The following is a 14,910-nucleotide window of genomic DNA, read 5'->3' on the forward strand; positions in this document are numbered from 1 at the left end:
TGAAACCATCATCACAGTCGAGATAACGAGCACATTCAAGGTTCCTCCTGCTCTTTTGTAGGCCCCTCCCCACTCCACCATCCCCAAGTCTATAACTGATCTGCTTTCTGTCACTATAGATTAGTCTCTATTTGCTAGCATTTCACATCATATATTATCTGGATTCTTCTACTTGGGTAATTATGCTGAGATTCACCAGGATCCAGTTCTAAAGCAATGTAGTATGAGTCCTCTTAGCACTTTATTTGCCCTGTCTCCTTTCCTACAGAAATTTGCTCACATTTTCAGCTTGAGCACTAGACTCTCTCCAGAAAGAAAAGTATATTATAAAGTTCTATTCACTACCAGCGAGGATCACTCTCCCTTCCTAAGGGAGAACTTCCACAGCTACCACAAGCCACAACAATGTTACCAACTTCAAGTATCTCCCTCTTCAAAAGGCAGCAAAATCAGATGTTGGTTATAGATTCTTAAATTCTTTCCTTTATCTTAAGCAATGAGGACGTAAGAATCTTTGCCTTGTTATTCCCTATTTGGGTTCAGTCATTCCCCTGCCTCCCAGGGCACAGAGCTTCTGTCTTGCAGGGTAACCAGCTCTTTATCACTCACTCTGGATACCCGGGAAATCCTGTGAGCAAGTGAACACAGTAATCCAAGCACAAAGAAACAGAAGTTTGTAGAGGTTCCTCCTTACTATAGATTACAGACTGCCTTTCAATCCTGAATACTTCTCTTTCCCATCTTTAAAAAAATAAGACTAGAAACGCTCCCAGACATCATGTTTATTTCACGTGGCCCTAGAAATTGAGCCAAACAAACATATAGCAATCATTCAAGAAAACTGTCACACTGTCATTTTTTCCTCCTTCTAATCAGTTAAAAAGATGAGACCCTGAAGGCTCCTTAAGAAGCACAGGTAATCTCATCCTGGTGTAAATTAGTTCCCAAGATTACTGCTTTGTTCACCTTGTGGTAACTCTTTTGCAGGTGCCTGGACAGTTTGTAGAGGGCTGGACAAAGGCCTTTAAAAGGCCAGAGAGTCATTCATATAGTCATAGTCATACAGTTGAATTTAAGATGACAAATACTGGAAGAAACTGACTATACAAGAAAATGGCCAATATTCTATTTTTTAATTAACTGGATCTAGTACCTAGAGGGTTCTATAAAAGAGTTATAACCTATGGAGCTTTATGGATCTTAGGCTGTTCATGGAGACTGCATATACACACTTGCGATTTTTTCTCCCATAGGTAAATCAAGCACCCATTCTCTTCAGTCTGAAGTGTAATAAAACTCAGCACATGCCTTTTCCATATCTCTTAGCTGGGAAACATCAATAGAGATGTTTTCAATAGAGAATTGTAAGAGTTCTTAAATATACCTTCATGCAACACCACCCCTCTGCCAATCTCCCCACATCAGAACTTCCTTTCTGTAACTTCCTGCAAGCCTCTCCTAGGAAACTCCAGGCAAGGGATCATCCCACTATTTTTTAAACAGTCTTACTGCTACAGAGCTACTCCCTATAATAAGCTATGTACTGTTTCAATCTTGATGCTAAATCTGCTGTCCAGTCACACAAAATTAGGTTTACTTCTTTTACCACATAACAGACCTTCAGTATTTTCTTTTTGAGGCTTAAAATCTCCAAGAGATTTTTCTGTCCGAAAGAGAATGTGAGGGCTGGCAAATGGGGAAATTGGATGAAGGTGGTCAAAAGATACCAGTTTCTAATTAGAAGACAAATACCTAGTAGGGATGCAACGTACCACATGATGACTACAGTTAACACTGCTGTATGGTATATTTGAAAGTTGTGAAGGAAGTAGATCCTAAAAGTTCTCATCACAAGGAAAAAAAAATTTGTAGCTATATAAGGAGATGAATGTTAACTAAACTTATTGTGGTAATCATTTTCTTTTCTTTTCTAAAAAGATTTTATTTACTTGTCAGAGTGAGAGAACACACGCAGAGAGAAGCAGCAGGCAGAGGGAGAAGCAGCGGGCAAAGAGAGAAGCAACGGGCAGAGGGAAAAGCAGGCTCCCCGCTGAGCAGGGAGCCCAATTCGGCACTCCATCCCAGGTACCTGGGATCATGACCTGCACTGAAGGTAGACACTCAACCAACTGAACCACCCAGGCGGTCCTGTGGGAATCATTTTCAGTATATATGTATGTCAAGTCATTATGTAGTACACCTTAAACTTACACCTAGCTATATGTTAATTATATCTCAATTTTAAAAAGGGGGGAAGGTGCTATGGAAAACTATAAAGCAGCTGGGTGCTTCTTTTTCCAGGTTTCAATTACCAAATAGGTATATTTCTTCAAATGAGAATAACAACTTTGCAGCTCCTTTTCACACATAAGTCAGAAAAGACTCAACTATCTGGATACCTAGACTAACTTCACAGTGTCTAAACACTGCTTCTCAGTCACAGCACTAAGGGAAAAATTCTTACTCCAAGGAAAATGCAACAGCAGAGGAAAAGGTACACTAGCACACTAGCACACTACCCAAATCTTCCCCCTTTTCCATACATACCAATCTAGCCCAGACTTTCTTCTGGTGTTTGCCTTCATTTAAGGGAAAGTGACCCTATTCTGAGACCTAGGAGGTGGACCTTAATTAGGTACACCAATAATGGTAATTGTTTCCTTTTTGTGACTGGTTTGGGAAGAGACCATGATTTGATCATTATCAGAGAGACTAGGACACTTCACTAAGATCCTAAGTAGCTAGATCAGTAATTGTGATTGATTTAGGAAGGGGCAAGTGACTCAATTAAACCCAGTGAAATACGAGGGTACTTTGCCAGGTGAGTAGCTTCAAAGAAATTCATTCTATTAAAAAAAAAAAAAGCCACTGGGAAAAAAATGGTTGTTATCTTTTACTGAAGGTAGTCTTGTATACAGATGATGCCTGGATTGCAATATTCTATTAACTCAAGGAGGATGGTGGAGCAGAGAGAATAAGCCTAGATCCTTGATGCTATGAGGCAGACTGTATTAGTCAGCCTGGATCCTCCTAGCTTTGTACCTCTTGATACATGAAGTCATAAATTCCATTATCACTTAAGCTATTTTTTTTTAAAGATTTTATTTATTTATTTGACAGAGAGAAATCACAAGTAGATGGAGAGGCAGGCAGAGAGAGAGAGAGGGAAGCAGGCTCCCTGCCGAGCAGAGAGCCCGATGTGGGACTAGATCCCAGGACCCCGAGATCATGACCTGAGCCGAAGGCAGAGGCTTAACCCACTGAGCCACCCAGGTGCCCTCACTTAAGCTATTTTGAGTTGAGTTTACCATTCCTTCTAGCCAGAAGCATCCTGAGATAATCAGAAACTGTAGGTGAAGAGAGGGACTATTTGGACCAGACAGACAAGCCTAGCTTTATAAGTAGAAAGAACTGACAGAGAGCGAGCAATAGAGAATTGATGGTATCAGCTAAAATTTTTGGAGTGCTTATGTTGTGTCAGGCACTATCCTAAAGTGTTTTAAGTGTCTCATTTAATCTTACATCAATTGTATTAGATATATATTTTATTATCATCACTATTTTATAGGTAAGTAAGCTTAAGTACAGAGCAATTAAATACTTTAAGGTCATACAACTGGTACACAGCAGAGCAGGACTCAAAGCCAGGAAATATGGCTCTAGCACTTGCTTTATTAACCTTTATGCAATACTTCCACTAATTAAGGGGACAGATGTTCAAAGACTAGGCAGAAAACAGAAGGTCTACCAAAGATACAACGGAATCATGGAATTCACAACTGGAAAGGGATGCAGAAGCTTTCTCATTTAGTTTCATCCTTTTATATCCACGGACCTTCTCAGTCACGTTCCTGAATCATCAATAACTCTGAAAAATTGTTGGCTTGACCCTGTTTGTATACATCTAGTGGAAGGAAGTCATCTCTTCCATATACAAACCTTTTTTCGGGGGAAAGTATAAAGAGGCAAAACTTCCTTTCCAGTTACTTCCTGTCACTGGCCTCAGTTTAGTTCTCTGTGCAAGTCATAAAGAACAAGCTTAATCTCCCTTCCAAGTTAGCCCCTTACAGGAGACAACTTTATCTTCCTCCTTTCTCTAAACACTTCCAGCTTCTTAAGGCAGGTCTTTAAATCACATGGCTTTATTTCCTCACCATTTTGCTTCAGGATAAAAAAAGCTACCTTCAACTTAACAACAGCTAGTTAAGAGAGGTCAGAGTGTTACCATTCAGAGTCAAGATCCACTGGAAGACACAATGAGCTCAAAATTGTATTTCTTGAGCTGAGGCTCTCTTTTGTTCTACAAAATAAACTTTAACTAAGTCCATTTCCAGTCCTATGTGGAAGTCTCTCCTTTTTCTTATGGCAAAAAATTTCTGGAAGCAAATTTTTCAATGCAAAAAGTGAAGGTTCCAGCTGAGGGACAAGACAAAGACAATTTAATAACTTTTTTAAAAGTCTTAAGGAGCAAGAATAAAGCTAGTAGAAAAGGGTTAAAAGCAGAGAAGTAATTTCTACTCTTGATGGTTTATTTGGTAAAGAAGAAAAGAACTATTTCATATATAACTTGACTAGAACAAAGCAAAGACATTAACATCCCAGGAGAGCCAAGATACGTGCTTCCCTACAAACTCTCTCTGCACATTGTACATTTCGTCCAGGCAAACAGTATAACTTTAAGCCAGAATGTCTCCTGAGGACACTCAGTGGCTCAAAGCTGCACAGAGGGGACTGTCAGAAGTGGGGGGCAAGGAGATGGAGTGAGGAAATAGGATGATACAGGGAAGATGATTGGGAGCCAAGATCTGGCAATTTTTTCAGGGAGAAAACTGCATATTCCCCATAAATTTTTTGACTGCCAAGGTAAGTACCTTCCAGAGCACAGTGAAACTATATATCCTTCCATCAACTCATAAACAACTTTCTAGGCATGAGGCCAAAAAGAATATATTATATAGGGGACACTCAGAGACAGAAGGGCATTTTCTCCCTTTTAATCTATGGTCAAGTAGACAGAATGTAAACAAGAAGACAATAGCTAGAGGTCAAAAATTCTGACCTACCCTGTGGCAAAATTCTTGTAAACTTACCATTCCTCTGCCAATTTGTATAGCAAGAATAAATGACTCTCAATTGAAAAAATAGATTTTAAACTGTTCAAAATCTAGAGGCTCAAGAGAATAGATAAACAAATTACTATACGTTCATAGAACACTGTGCCACAATAAAAAAGAAAGAACTTTTGGTGTTTACCTTGTTCTGAAGACACATGATCAGAGAAACTGACCCTATTCTGAACCCTAGGAGGTGGACCTTAATTAGGTACACCAATTATGGTAATTGTTTCCTTTTTGTGACTGGTTTGGGAAGGGACCAGTGATTTGATCATTATCAGAAAGACTAGGGGACTTTGCTGGGAATATACTGAAATACACAAAAACATGGATGGATCTCAAACTTTTATGGTAGGTAAAAGAAAGCAGAACTTCCTTTAAAAAAAAAAACATAATTGCATTTACAAGAAGTTAATGGACACAGAAAACTAAACTACAACGATTTAAATCAGGAAGTGCCTGCTTAGGAATGGGGGTAAAATATGGGTAAAAGGGATCCTTCAAGTGATGGAAATATTCTGTCTTACTGAGGGATGTGGTTACATGGGTGTATGCAACTATCAAAAGTTATGAACTGAATGCCTAAGATCTGTGCATTTTATTGTATGTTATTTAAACATACACACACACATAAACACACACAAACCACACACACAAATGCCCTTAGGAGTCAAGACAATGGGGACAAAACATCCTTATAGTTAAAATGGCACGGTAAAAACAAAACAAGTCTGTGCTCATGCAGGGCAAGTCTATTCCTACATTTGTCTGGAGTTGGGAGAAAAGGAAAAAGCACTAATGTTCACTGAGCACAATTATGAACCTGGTGCTTTTTGCACTTCAACTCATGATCACCAAGAGAAGTTAATCACCTTGCCCAAGGTCATACCACTACTAAATAACAGAACCACATGAGAACACTGGTGTTGTCTGATTCCAAAGTCTACATGCTTTCTTTGACTCTGATTTATTTTTCCTACACATTACTTTATTTAATCCAAACAAAACTCTTGTCAGGGTATTTTCAGATGAAGAAACTGAGCTCAGGGATGCCTGGGTGGCTCAGTCAATTAAGCGTCTGCCTTAGGCTCAGGTCATGATTCCAGGGTCCTGGGATCAAGTCCCTCACTGGGCTCCTTGCTCAGTGGGAAGCCTGCTTCTCCCTCTGCCTGCTGCTCCCCTTGCTTGTGTTCTCTCTCTCTCTCCCTCTGACAAATAAATAAAATCTTAAAAAAAAAAAAAAAGAAAGGAAGAAACTAAAGCTCAGAGGAATTAAATAACTTTCTCAAGTTAATATAAGAGGAGCAAGGGCAGGATTCCAACCTAGCTGAATCTAATCCCAAAGCCAAAGTTGTAGGTGTTCCAAGGTAGACATTCAAGAGTGTTCTGGGGCATGAAGTGTGGGATGAAAGGGGTGCCTAGAACCGAAGTCTCTCTACAGAGTGTTGGTGGGGGACAAATTTGAGGGTTCAAAAATTGGGTTTCTACATTCTCCCATCTTTTTCCTCAATCTGGGTCACCCGCATGACTTTAGATTTTTTACAGTTTACAGATAATATCTTAATCGATCTTCTCAAGGTATAAAAAATTATCTCAATTTTTGAATGAAATATTAACAGTAAGAAATAGTAAATGAATTGTTCAGGGCCACACAATATGTATAAGGAGGTAGAATTCAAACCCAGGTCTTCTTGATTACAAAATCCCATGTTCTTTTCACTACAGTGCTCAAAGGACGAAAACCGAGAACAGTATGATAACTGCATGCTTGAAGAGGTAATTGGCTCAACCGCCCTGGGTAGGTATGATAAAAGACCCTACTGAGTTATAAATAAGAGACATGGGTCCAATACTCCCTTTTCTTCAAAGAGAGAAAGCAGAATATGGGGGACTAGAGAGTAAAGTACTTCTGGAACATGTAAGGCTACAGTTATGTGACAGTTACTAAGTCCTTTAAGGACTTCACAAGTCAACAGTCACAGGTTTCACTAGTACTAGGCCAATAAAAATAACAATAATGACAACAATTTTACCAATTTTTAGATCAGGAAAGTGTTAAGAAAATCACTCTGCTCTATAAATGCAAAAGGATTTACTGGTGTATAAAGAAAGCCACAGGAGTTGGCTGATGTCTAGAGCAATTTCTTAGGCAAACTAAAGAAAGGAACAAGACTAAAATGTTCTGGACATGTACCTTCTTTCTTTGTTCAATATCTGTTACGGCTGTACTTGTCCTGAAATGAGAACTACAGGTGCTTTTAATCGATGGACTAAAATGTTGGGCATCATTATAGTTTCTATTAGCTTCTCTACATTTCTGGCCAAAAAATGCCCATTTTACTTCTGTGAGCAAAACAGAACAAATCAAATTTCCTCCTCTTTTAAGCAAAGAGCACCAGTGGGTGGGTGCCTTTCCTTCTGCTGCTTCCATTTTCTTTAGTTTTATCATAGTAATGCCACTATGTAGAAAATATCACAGAATCTTAGGGAGGCACAGGACCTTGAAAGTTCATACTGTATTCTCCCACGCCCTGGCAAAAGTGCTCCCAGCTGAATCCAGAGAAGACATTCTGGCAAAGAGAATAAAAAATTACAACTTACCTACTGTTCATGGCATTTCAGGATGCCTTCTATTACTAACTTAAATGCTATGTGGATAAGTCTACCTTGCCCTACTGTGATGACTTTAGAAGTCAATGTCACTGCTTGTTAGGTAGAGAGGACACCTAAGCCAACAATGTAGTATTAAAAGAATATTTTCAAAATATAAAATGAAATGTGAGATTGCTAGAGAAATGAAAGAAGAATCTAAGTTCATATGAAGGAACTAAAAACCTTTAAGAATCGCTATTCCTTAAGCCTCTGCTGCAAAGGAGAGTCCACTATTTATTCTGCAATATCCAATTACCTCTTCCTTAGCAGAACCACTGGTTTTAGGTTGGGCATATGGCTGCCTGGAAAAAAGCTACACATATCCCAACCTCCATTGTAGCTAAATACGAGGACATGACTAAGTTCTAGTCCATGAGATATAAGAAGTAGTGTTAGGAATTAAACTATGTCCCCCTCCAAACTTGCATGTTGAATCCCTAACCTCCTGTATCTCAGAATGTGACTATTATTTGGAGATGGGAGTCTTTTTTTTTTTTTTTTAAGATTTTATTTATTTATTTGAAAGAGATCACAAGTAGGCAGAGAGGGAGAGGAAAGGAAGAAGGCTCCCTGAGGAGCAGAGAGCCTGATGCGGAACTCAATCCCAGGACCCTGGGATCATTTCCTGAGCCAAAGGCAGAGGCTTTAACCCACTGAGCCACCCAGGCATCCTGAGATAGGGATCTTTAAGGAGGTGATTAAGTTAAAATGAGTGAGGTGGGGCCCTAATCTAATCTGACTGATATCTTTATAAGAAGAGGAAATCCAGACACACAAAGAGACATGAGAAATACATGGGCAGAGGAAAAACTGTGAGATGACAGTGAGAAGGCAGCCATTTGCAAGTCCAGGAGAAAGGTTTCTAGAGAAACCAAATCCGCCAACACTTCGATCTTGGACTTCCAGCCTCCAGAACTGAGAAAATAAATTTCTGTTCCTTAAGCCATCCAGTCTGTCGTATTTTATTATGGCAGCCCTACGAAATAAATACAGTAAATACAAGCAGTAAATACAACCTCTATGAAGTACCCTTAGAGGAAGTGGGTAGACCTTCTTTAACTTACCCTAATTCCTACTGGCTTAAATGTAGAAACAGCCATCTGGGATTGTGAGATGATACTAAGATTGAAAACCACAGATCATGAGGAAACAGACAAAAGAAACCTGGATCCTTGACTAGAGCAGTTCCAGACTAGACTGACTACCTCTAGATTTCCTGAATGTGAGAAAAATACACTTCACTCCTAACTAAGATACTAGATACATGTGTGTGCATGTGCATATACACAGACACAAAGTAATTCTGATAAAACCAGTAATAATTCCTCAATTCCTACAAGCAAAAATCAAGCAGCAACATTCTGGAGCTTATATGTACTTGGGAGAGAAAAAGTTAAAATAAAGAAAAGTTGGTATTTTTTTTTTTAAGTTGGTATTTTTTTAAAAAGTTTTTTTTTTAACATGGGGCTCAAACTCACAAACCCAAGATTAAGAATCGCATGCTCTACCAACTGACCCAGCCAGAGACCCCAAAAGTTGGCATTTTATGGAGAATATAAGAGCATCACCCTTGTGCTCTAGTACCACCTCTGCTATAAGGAAAAGACTGAACATAGTAATAGGGTGAGTTAGGGGTAGCACCCATCAAAATAAAGAACATTCAAGCTCCAGAGTATGGGAGGCAGCAAGCATGTTGTAGTGGATAAATTTTATGAACTCTATAATTTGATGTGAATTTGGCTAGAAGAGTCTGGTTTCTACAACTTAGCAATCAGGTAACTAAGCCTGGGCCTCCTCATTTGTAAGATCAGGCATCAGACCCACCTCACAGAGTCACTGAAAAAACATGTGAGATAACAAGTGCAATGTGCTTGCACACAGTAGATGCTCAGAATGTCATTCCACAGTAAGAAGGGAAAGAACAATGACTGAGAGACCCCTTTCCCTTGCTGCTCACTGGTACTGTTTTTCTCTTATGAATGAACACATTTCCATTCAGAATTGGTATCTTGTATATACCCTTTTCCCAATCAGTGTAGAAGCCATGTTATCCTGCATAGGTGAGACTCTTACCTATTTCAATGATAAGCGGACAGTAAAAGACTACAAGAAATAGAAAAGAGAATTTTATTTACCCCTTCCTGTTAGCTTCTACTTTTTCTTAGTACTTTGGTATTTTAAGAATTATCTGGGTTTTTTTTTTTTAAGTCAATTCAGGTAAATGCTTCTTCCAAAAGAAAGAATTCCAATGTTTGATATAGCTGTAAGCACAGGCCCAAGGCAAGAGATCAATCACTGAAGAGTGACAAGGTCTTGAGACTCTGTTACCCACGATGTATGGTCAGATGTGTAAAGAATACCTAATGTTTGATGGTTCAGATCCTAAGGAGCCCTCACTTCTAGAATTACTTCTAGAACTACTCACTCTGTTATGTGCACAGAGTTAGACACAAAGTAGGCATTATCGTTCCTTTTTTATGGAAGAATAAACTGAAGATCAAAGTGATCAGAAGGCAAAACTCATTCACTCTAATTTCAAAGTACATCAAAAATCTGATGATTTCCCACACTTCCACTGGTACCACCCTAATCCAAGCCGCCATCTTTCTTGGTGGAATGATATAATAAGCTACTAACTAGTTTCTGGCTTCCAACCTCGCTTCTCTCCAGTATTTTCTAAACATGGTAGCCACAGTGACTGTGAAAAAACATGTTCAGATCATGTTACACATTTGCTCAAAACCATCCAATGGCTCCCATCTCAATCAGAGCAAAAGCCGAAGTTCTTAAAATGACCTACAAAACTTAAATAATCTCATACCAGTTTGCCCTCTGATCCTATCTCTTACTATGCCGCCCCCAACCTACTGCAGGTCCAGTCATACTGGCTCCCCGCTATGCTCTAAGCCCACTTTATAGTGATTATTTTTGCTGTTCCCTCCTTCTGCCCAGAGCAATCATTTTCCAGATAACAGCATGCTTACTTCACCTCTTCAAGTCTTTACTGAAATGCTATCTCAGTAAGCCTTCCTCTGGTCATAATAACTAAAATTATAAAACCCCAAATACTTCCTATCCTACTCCAAGGCCTCCCCTAACAAAAAGTTATTTAATTAGATTCCAAACAGACTTTTTGCTTTTCTTTGCTTAACAGATAAATCTGATGGTTTTCTTCCTCTGAGACAGAAAGTGATGGTATAATGAAAAGTTCACATCTCACTCATAGAGATGCAAATACTTCAAAAGGGGAGAACAAATTCATGGACTTCTTGAGGTCTCTTTCAGTCCTTCAAATCTGTAAATAGTCAAGTATGGGAGCACTGTAAAAAGGAGAACACGACCCACCATAATTTCTATCTATGATGTAAAATATAAGAAGAGAAACATAATACTCTTGATTTCACTTACAAAAATCTAGGCGGGTAGGTTTCTTGGTATGAATGACTCATTCTCAATCTCTAAAGCAATAAGTACAGAAGAAAATACATGCCATGATCTCCGATGACAAGGAACTAACACTGAGCTGAGTGAAATTTCCCAGACCTACCCTAATAAATATGAACAGGCTAGGAAAGTGAAAATGGAAAACACAGATGAAACCTCCAGCTTATTTTCTTTCTTCTTCTTTTTAAAAAATATTTTATTTATTTATTTATTTATTTGACAGAGATCACAAGTAGGCTGAGAGGCAGGCAGAGAGAGAGGAAAGGAAGCAGTCTCCCTGCTGGGCAGAGAGCCCGATGTGGGGCTCGATCCCAGGACCCTGGGATCATGACCTGAGCCGAAGGCAGAGGCTTTAACCCACTGAGCCACCCAGGTGCCCCTCCAGCTTATTTTCTAACACCAGACAAATGGAGTTAGAGTGGAAGAGAAACAAGAAAAACAAGTCAGACACAAGGTGCCAATTTCTGACTCAGATTTAAAGTTACCAAAATAAGCAAGGCACCTAGATATAATGACAAATCTCTTCTGGTCTATAAGGCCAGAGTTTGGCATAAGCTCAACTGACTATCCCAGCAGCCTGATTCACAAACAGGTGATAGGTGTTTCCCACCATATCTTCTTCCAATCAAATCACATTAAGAAGATGATGTATCATTACAGTGTTTATATTAAACTGCAAATTTTTCAAAGAGAAGAGAAAAACATCTTATACCATTCTTAAAACATTTTATTTCACAGCTTTAAATAGCATTATGGTATTACTGTCGCATATCATTGAGTAAATGAATTCTGCAAGGTTAAATGATGATATGTATATGTTCTATCTGCTCATTGGCCCCCAGGTCAGCCAATCTGATCCAGGACTCCATGGCAACAGGCTCTATCACTAAGAGCTACAAGACAAGATTCCCTCTGCCTTTTCTGTCCTCCTCCTCCTCCTCCTCCTCCTCCTTCTTCTTCTTTTTTTTTTAAATATGCATTTTTCACAGAAACTGCTGCAAATACTGTCAAAAAATAGTCTCTACAGACAAATAAGAAATCCTGCCACTCTGATATACTAAAAATGAATACTGGGGAGAAAGAGTGGATAGCAATGACAATGAATCTATGCAAATAACAAGGGATCCCAAAAACTCCAGAGATTTGACCCTGTTTAATTTCAGTAGAGAAATTCGGGAACCCTTGAATTGTGAAAAACCAACACCAATATAAATTGAGGATTAGTAATTAGGGAGTGTTGCCTTCCCCGCTTAAGTTATGGTATTGAAGCTTCCCATGCCACAATATACAGGGAGAGCAAAAAGCTTTAATTTAAGACAGCTAACCTTTTCCCACAATTTTTTTTGAACTGTTAAAATAAGCCTCAAAACTCACAGATCTCAGGTTCTTATTTCTCCATATCTTGCAAACCACAGTTATATGTCCTTCGAATTCTAAGTCTGTCTTCTCTACATTCCCCTCCCCAGCACCCTCACTATGCTTAGGAAAAAACTGCCATGTCCAAATGAGGAAATAATATATTTGCTCTTCACATACCATATGCCCCCATTCCTTCTCCCTCAGCTGTAGACATTCTTGAAGCAAAGAGGAAACAAGATAATTACAAACTAGACAAGGAAACTAGAATGAAACAACCATCATTCTCCCCAGTGATACTCACTGACATTCTAAAATCCACCTGACATATTACAAGGTATCCTGCTTCCCTGGCATGGTTTTCGCCAATAACTGATATAATATCTTTGGATGCAACAAGAAACTTTGGTCCCCACCTTGTGGTACATGATGGTAAGTGAATGCTAAGAAGCAGACAGAATCTGAATGGACAGGGTCAAAATTAGCTTGGAAACTGTACATTTGCATCTGGCTCATTTCTGTTTTGTTTTAATTGTGCTAAACAGACATAATATAAAAATTACCATTTTATTCATTTTTAAGAATACAGTTCAGTAGTAGCATTAAGTACATTCACATTTTCCTGCATTGTAGAAGAGAACATCGTTTCAGACACAAAAGCCATGGTAAGAAACTACAATCATTCTTTCTAGGACTATTTACTAGAACATGTATTTATTATGCAAGTCACTTACTATTAAGAAGTATAGCTTATGAAGAACATTCAGATGTTAAGATCTGACACTAATGCTCGCTAAAAACAGCCACCCACATGTCTATTTCCAGTATGTTTTTCATATGCTGAATACAGTTTCTTACATGCACATCTCAGGTCCCAAATAAGTCCAAAGTAGATGGAAGTCTACATCTCTTTTGTCAGCACTGAGTTCCAAGGGACCCGTAAGACCAGACTAACATGAGAAGCAATAGACAGAGTTCCAGAAATTCCTAGAACAGAGAAATGCTCCCTGTTACACGGTTTCAAATTTCCCAAGAATTAAGGAGATATTAAGGAGAATGAAGGTTGTTAAGGAGACAACCCAAAAAAAAGGTAAAATGTAACTTGTAGTGGGAATCATAAATAATATCAAAACTAAAAAAAAAAAAAAAAAAGTCACTATGGGGGAGAGGGGGAATCACTCCTAGGCCACTCTCTACATCAATTTCCTTTATACCTTCATAGCAGAAAACCCAAACATTTTGCTCTGGTCCTACAGCGCAGCAACCCCCGCCCCGACCCCGCCCGCCGCCTTTTTTTGAGATCCTGGGCCAGTACATATAGAAACACAGCATATTTACTGACCCAAGAAGCACAGGAAGTTGCCTGAATAGGCTATTTTCTCAGGATACCCACCCTGGGCTCTGGTCAGAGGAGGTCATCTTCCTCAAGTACCAACTACAGCCACAGCAGCTCTCATTTATTACACACCTACTGTATTCCAAACACCATACTCAAGAATTTATAGAAGTTACCACATTTATCTTCACTTTAATATATTCTGGAAATCTGCCTTCAAATAAAGGATTAAAATTTTTTTCATTCTTTTTCTTTTGTTTTTAAAGATTTTATTTATTTATCTGTCAGAGAGAAAGAGACAGCACAAGGAGGGAGAGCAGTGGGCAGAGAAGCAGACTTCCTGCTAAGCACGGGGCCTGATGTGGGGCTCAATCCCAGGACCCTGAGATCATGAACTGGGCCAAAGGCAGATGCTTAACTGAATGAGCCAGCTAGGCATCCCCTTCATCCTTGTTAACAAGACCAGAAAAAGTCCTTGATAGGCTTCTTTATACTTACAGAAAACACATACACACAAAAGAAAAGAAAAATGAGCCATAATCCATAACTAAGAGATAACTGCTATTAACAGCACAGTGTTTTCAGATAAATTTTTCTAAATTCTGTTTCCATATATCTATGGAATTTGTATCCACATTGCATGTATTTCCATACCTAATAATTTTTATGTAGTATACATTATACAGAACATCTTTATACCATGTTTTTTCTACTACTAAAATGTGATTTAAAAAAAAAAAAAACCTGTGGCCATTTTCTCCATTATTACTTTTACCAGTCACTTTAATACCTATCTAATATTCTACTACATAATGTACCATAATTTTTTTTTTAAAGATTTTATTTTTAAGGGGCACCTGAGTGGCTCAGTCATTAAGTGTCTGCAGCTCGGGTCATGATCCCATGGTACTGGGATTGAGCCCCACATCAGGCTCTCTGTTCGGCAGGAAGCCTGTTATTCCCTCTCCCCCTGCTTGTGTTCCCTCTCTCACTGTGTTTCTGTCAAAT

At 38.9% G+C, this 14,910-nt stretch overlaps 1 protein-coding gene across 31 annotated transcripts in view; it reads right to left on the reverse strand.

The window, feature by feature from the left end:
• The window catches only part of R3HDM2 (R3H domain containing 2), a 163,185-nt gene that overhangs the window by 46,371 nt on the left and 101,904 nt on the right, over positions 1-14,910 (reverse strand). The window contains exon 1 of one of the 31 annotated variants that reach the window (XR_004286999.1): positions 13,425-13,521. The exons of the other annotated variants lie outside the window; for them this stretch is intronic. The gene's annotated coding sequence lies outside the window, so the exon portion shown is untranslated. Of the gene's footprint in view, positions 1-13,424; positions 13,522-14,910 lie in introns of those variants that run through there. 31 annotated transcript variants of the gene reach the window in all.

The sequence above is a fragment of the Mustela erminea genome, chromosome 6 (genome assembly GCF_009829155.1).
Source record: "Mustela erminea isolate mMusErm1 chromosome 6, mMusErm1.Pri, whole genome shotgun sequence".
Lineage (NCBI taxonomy): Eukaryota > Metazoa > Chordata > Mammalia > Carnivora > Mustelidae > Mustela > Mustela erminea.